We start from the raw sequence: 6,000 nt of genomic DNA, 5'->3' as shown, positions 1-6,000 counted from the left end.
GGCATTTGCCGAACAGTTTACCGGCAAACTCCATTGGAAGTTGGGAGAACCTGGAAAATGCATTCCTGGATAACTTCCAGGGCACTTATGTGCGACCACCGGATGCTGACAATTTAAGTCACATAACCCAACACCCCAGAGAGTCAGCCAGGAAATTCTGGACTCGGTTCCTAACTAAAAAGAACCAAATTGTCGACTGTCCGGATGCCGAAGCCCTAGCGGCCTTTAGACATAACATCCCTGACGAGTGGCTTGCCCGACACCTCGGCCAAGAGAAGCCGAAATCCATGGCAGCCCTCACGACACTCATGACCTGCTTTTGTGCGGGCAAGGATAGCTGGTTGGCTCGTAGCAACAACACAGCAAGCAATCCTGGCACATCAGAGGCCAGAGATAGCAATGTCAAGCCTTGACGCAACGAACACAAACGTCGCAATAATGGTGAGAACGCCAAGGACACGACCGTCAATGCCGGATTCAGTGGCTCTAAGTCCGGTCAGTGGAAAAAGCCATTCAAAAAGAACAATTCGGGCCCGTCCAGTCTGGACGGCATACACGACCGTCCATGCCAAATTCATGGCACCCCAGGAACACCGGCCAATTGATGACCCACAAGTATAGGGGATCTATCGTAGTCCTTTCGATAAGTAAGAGTGTCGAACCCAACGAGGAGCAGAAGGAAATGATAAGCGGTTTTCAGCAAGGTATTCTCTGCAAGTACTGAAATAAGTGGTAACAGATAGTTTTGTGATAAGATAAATTGTAACGAGCAACAAGTAACAAAAGTAAATAAAATGCAGCAAGGTGGCCCAATCCTTTTTGTAGCAAAGGACAAGCCTGGACAAACTCTTATAATAGGAAAAGTGCTCCCGAGGACACATGGGAATATCGTCAAGCTAGTTTCATCACGTTCATATGATCCGCGTTTGGTACTTTGATAATTTGATATGTGGGTGGACCGGTGCTTGGGTGCTGTTCTTACTTGAACAAGCATCCCACTTATGATTAACCTCTATTGCAAGCATCCGCAACTACAAAAAAAGTATTAAGGTAAACCTAACCATAGCATGAAACATATGGACCCAAATCAGCCCCTTACGAAGCAACGCATAAACTAGGGTTTAAGCTTCTGTCACTCTAGCAACCCATCATCTACTTATTACTTCCCAATGCCTTCCTCTAGGCCCAAATAATGGTGAAGTGTTATGTAGTCGACGTTCACATAACACCACTAGAGGTTAGACAACATACATCTTATCAAAATATCGAACGAATACCAAATTCACATGACTACTAATAGCAAGACTTCTCCCTTGTCCTGAGGAACAAACGTAATTACTCACAAAGCATATTCATGTTCATAATCAGAGGGGTAATAATATGCATAAAGGATCTGAACATATGATCTTCCACCAAATAAACCAACTAGCATCAACTACAAGGAGTAGTCAACACTACTAGCAACCTACTAGCACCAATCCCAGACTTGGAGACAAGAATTGGATACAAGAGATGAACTAGGGTTTGGAGATGAGATGGTGCTGGTGAAGATGTTGATGGAGATTTCCCTCTCCCGGATAGAGGAGCGTTGGTGATGACGATGGTGATGATTTCCCCCTCCCGGAGGGAAGTGTCCCCGGCAGAACAGCTCTGCCGGAGCCCTAGATTGGTTCCGCCAAGGTTCCACCTCGTGGCGGCGGAGTCTCATCCCGAAAGGTTGCCTTCTATTTTTTTCTCATCGAAAGACTTCATATAGGAGAAGATGAGCGTCGGAGAGCCACCAGGGGGCCCACGAGGTAGGGGGCACGCCCAGGGGGGGGGAGGGTGCCCCCATCCTCGTGAGCAGGGTGTGGGCCCCCTGACCTTCATCTTTGGTGATGATTTTTCTTTATTTATTTTAAGATTTTTTGTGGAGTTTCAGGACTTTTGGAGTTGCGCAGAATAGGCCTCCAATATTTGCTCCTTTTCCAGCCCAGAATTCCAGCTGCCAGCGTTCTCCCTCTTCATGTAAACCTTGTAAAATAAGAGAGAATAGCCATAATTATTGTGACATAACGTGAAATAACAGCCCATAATGCAATAAATATTGATATAAAAGCATGATGCAAAATGGACGTATCAACTCCCCCAAGCTTAGACCTCGCTTGTCCTCAAGCGAAAAGCCGTTAACAATATATATGTCCTCATGTTTAGAGGTAGAGGCGTCGACAAAAATAAAATACGAACATGAAGGCATCATGATTATTTCCATAACAACAACATATATAGATTTTGTCATATGATTACTTATGTTCAAGTGATGATCTTTTCACAAAGCCAAAGTATGAATCAAAAACCTTATTGAGCACCAACAAATTATAACCTCAGTCATTGAAGCAATTGCAATTTATCATAACATCGGAAAGAGTCTATGTCAGAGCTTAAAAGCAAGTCCACATACTCAACTATCACTTAGTCCTTCATAATTGCTAATAGTCACGCAATACTTGTGGTTACAGAGTTTTAATCGGACACAGAGAAAGATAGGGGCTTATAGTTTTGCCCCACAACCTTTTACCTCAAGGGTAATGTCAACAATAATAATTCATGCTCCCTACATCCAATTAGATATATATGTCATATTCTTTCCAACATGCTGAGCTTGCCAAAGGATAAAATGAAAAAGGAAAGGTGAAGATCACCGTGACTCTTGCATAAGGTAGAGGATAATAATAAAAGATGAGAGAATTCCTTATTTGGCCCTTTGTTAAATTTTGCTTCCTTTTTTGGCCCAAAAAACCTTTTTCTTTCTTTTTTGACACTCAAAGTTCATTTTGTTCCCTATGTGACACTTCCATCCGTTTTCCCATCCAAGGGTGCTAAATGGCATGTAGAAAGACAATTTTGCCCCTGATGATAGCATGAACAGAAAAGAGGAAAAGAAAGGGTGTGAACGACCAAAAAAATATATGAGGCGGAACTACACTCCTGCCTCTTTTCCTCCTCGCCACGGCTCGGGCGCTAAGCCGAGTGTTTTCTGGCCGTATGAAGCGTGCACATAGGTAGATGTACGAAAGCTAACTTCCTAAGCAGGCAGGCATGCACCTTGATTGATTCTGGAGCACACGTAAAGCTAGCTAGCTTGGCACTAGCCAATGACACGCACGTCAGGGCAGCTAGTAAGGGCAAAGCCGACGAGTTGCTAGGTGGACAGTGGCATGAGCGTGTGCAGCAATTTAATCGTTGTAAGTAGTTTAGATAATTATTCGGACTCGATGGACACATTTTTCGGAACGAGTCAATGTGCTCTTGGCTTCTTGCAAATTGCAATTAACGCAATGGCATGAGCGTGTGCAGCAATTGAGGCGCGAACACAGCTCAGCCACATCACCTGTTGATACATCACAGTCTAATCTATCGCCTATAATATTAATCTCTACGAATTTATATGCTACAGTAGAGCACAAATGGGTTGTCATTGTTCCACTCATCATATTATTTATTTATCCCCCGCAAAAAAAGATTCATCATATAGTACTGTTTTTAATTTAACCACAACAAAATATATCGCATTACCTCTGCGTTTGCACGTAAATAATCTGGTCACATACTATTCTAGGGGTAAAACGGTCTTTTTAGGTCAGACTTAACACTGTTACTAGACAAAACTAACAGAAGTGTCACACAAGGCACAAAATGAAGTTTGAGTATCAAAAAAGGAAGAACAAAAAATTTAGGGCCAAAAAGGGAAGCAGATTTTAAGAAAGGGCCAAATAAGGAATTCTCTCATAAAAGATAGGCCCTTCGCAGAGGGAAGCGGAGGTTGTCATGCGCGTTTAGGGTTGATGCACAAAATCTTAATGCAAAAGAATGTCACTTTATATTGCCCCTTGTATGTGGACCTTTATTATGCAGTCCGTCGCTTTTATTGCATCCACAACAAGTTTGTACAAAGCTTATTTCTCTGCACTAATAAATCATGCATATTTAGAGAGCAATTTTTATTGCTTGCACCAATGACAACTTACTTGAAGGATCTTACTCAATCCATAGGTAGATATGGTGGACTCTCATGGCAAAACTGGTTTAAGGGTATTTGGAAGCACAAGTAGTATTTCTACTTGGTGCTGAGAATTTGGCTAGCATGAGGGGGAAAGGCAAGCTCAACACGGTAGATGATCCATGACAGCATACTTTATCTCTGATGTAAGAAAACATAACTCATTATATTGTCTTCCTTGTCCAACCTCAACTCTTTAGCATGTCATATTTTAATGAGTGCTCCCAATCATAAAAGATGTCAATGATAATATATCTATATGTGAAACCTCTCTTTCCTTATTACTTCCTATTAATTGCAACGATGACCAAAGCTATATTTTCCAACTCCCAACAACTTTTTAATCATCATACTCTTTCTATGTGAAGTCATTACTTTCAATAAGATCAATATGAACTCTTTGATTCTTTTTATTCTTTTTCTTCTATTCACCCAAGATCATGGCAAAATAATCAAGCCCTTGACTCAACACTAATCTTTATTATATATCTCACGGACTCGATTACAAAGAAGGATCATAAAGCAAAACTCAAAACTAGATCATGCCATGACTTTATTCTACTAAATCAAGATACTACTAAAAGGATTGAATTAAGAAAAATGGTAAAGGTAGGAGTTGTGATGGTGATACGATACCAGGGCACCTCCCCCAAGCTTGGTAGTTTCCAAGGGAAGTGACCATACGCAAGTGATTATATCTCCTTCTTTGTTGTTGGCGGTGGAGTTGTTGCATTTTTCTTCTCTAGCTTGCGTCTGAGGCTAAAATTTTCCTCCCTCAAATCTTCATTCTCGAGCTCAAGTTTCATTATCTTTTTGCATAGTGCTGCCTTGCTATCCTGCAAAAAATGAGGCGGGATAGATTGGACCTTATGGAGGCTCGACTTCTTGAACTCCACATGCATATCACCAGGTTGAGGTAGTGGATAGTCCTCTTCGTCGGAGGTTGTTTCCTCCTTCCTCTTTGGATCATAGTCTTATTATTCCTCCGTGGTCCAGCCATAATGTTCCACATCCCCATATACTTTTGGGTTTGCAATATAATCAGCCATGTAGCTCTCTCCCTCCGAATCTTGGGATGACATCTTGTTCTAAATCTGCAACAGGAACAACTCGAAACGAAAACGAAGGATTTTTGCGTGATACAAGAGTCAAAACCTTCGGGAGTATATATAATGAATTTTTACCGACCAAAATACGTATTGTGCAAGGAAACGGAGTCCGGAGGGCACACGAGGTGCTCACGAGGTAGGGGGGCGCGCCCAGGGGGTAGGGTGCGCCCTCCACCCTCGTGGAGGCCTCGTGTCCTTCCCGGACTGCCACTTATTTTTCTATTTTTCTAAATATTCCAAAATTGAGAAATATTGCCTTAAAAAATGTTTTGGAGTCGGTTTACTTACCGTACCACATACCTATTCCTTTTTTAGAGTCTGGAACGTTCTGGAAAGTGTCCCTTATGTATTCCTCCAGGGTTACGTTTCAATAATATTAGTTTCAACATTTATAGGATTACCTGAGATATAGTGTTTGATCCTTTGACCGTTTACCACCTTCGGATTTGTGCCTTCGAAGTTGTTGATTTTTATGGCACCGGAACGACAGACCTCCTCGATAACGTAGGGACCTTCCCATTTGGAGAGAAGTTTTCCTGCAAAAAATCTTAAATGAGAGTTGTATAGCAATACATAATCACCTACATTAAACTCACGCTTTTGTATCCTTTTGTCATGCCATCTTTTAACTTTTTCTTTAAACAACCTGGCATTTTCGTAAGCTTGGGTTCTCCATTCATCAAGTGAGCTAATATCAAATAACCTCTTCTCACCGGCAAGTTTGAAATCATAATTGAGCTCTTTAATAGCCCAATATGCTATCATAATTGAGCTCTTTAATAGCCCAATATGCTTTGTGTTCTAGTTCGAGAGGTAAGTGACATGCTTTTCCATAAACCATTTTATACGGAG

Source organism: Triticum dicoccoides, chromosome 2B (assembly GCF_002162155.2).
Source record: "Triticum dicoccoides isolate Atlit2015 ecotype Zavitan chromosome 2B, WEW_v2.0, whole genome shotgun sequence".
Taxonomy (NCBI): domain Eukaryota; kingdom Viridiplantae; phylum Streptophyta; class Magnoliopsida; order Poales; family Poaceae; genus Triticum; species Triticum dicoccoides.
This window is presented reverse-complemented; position numbering follows the sequence as displayed.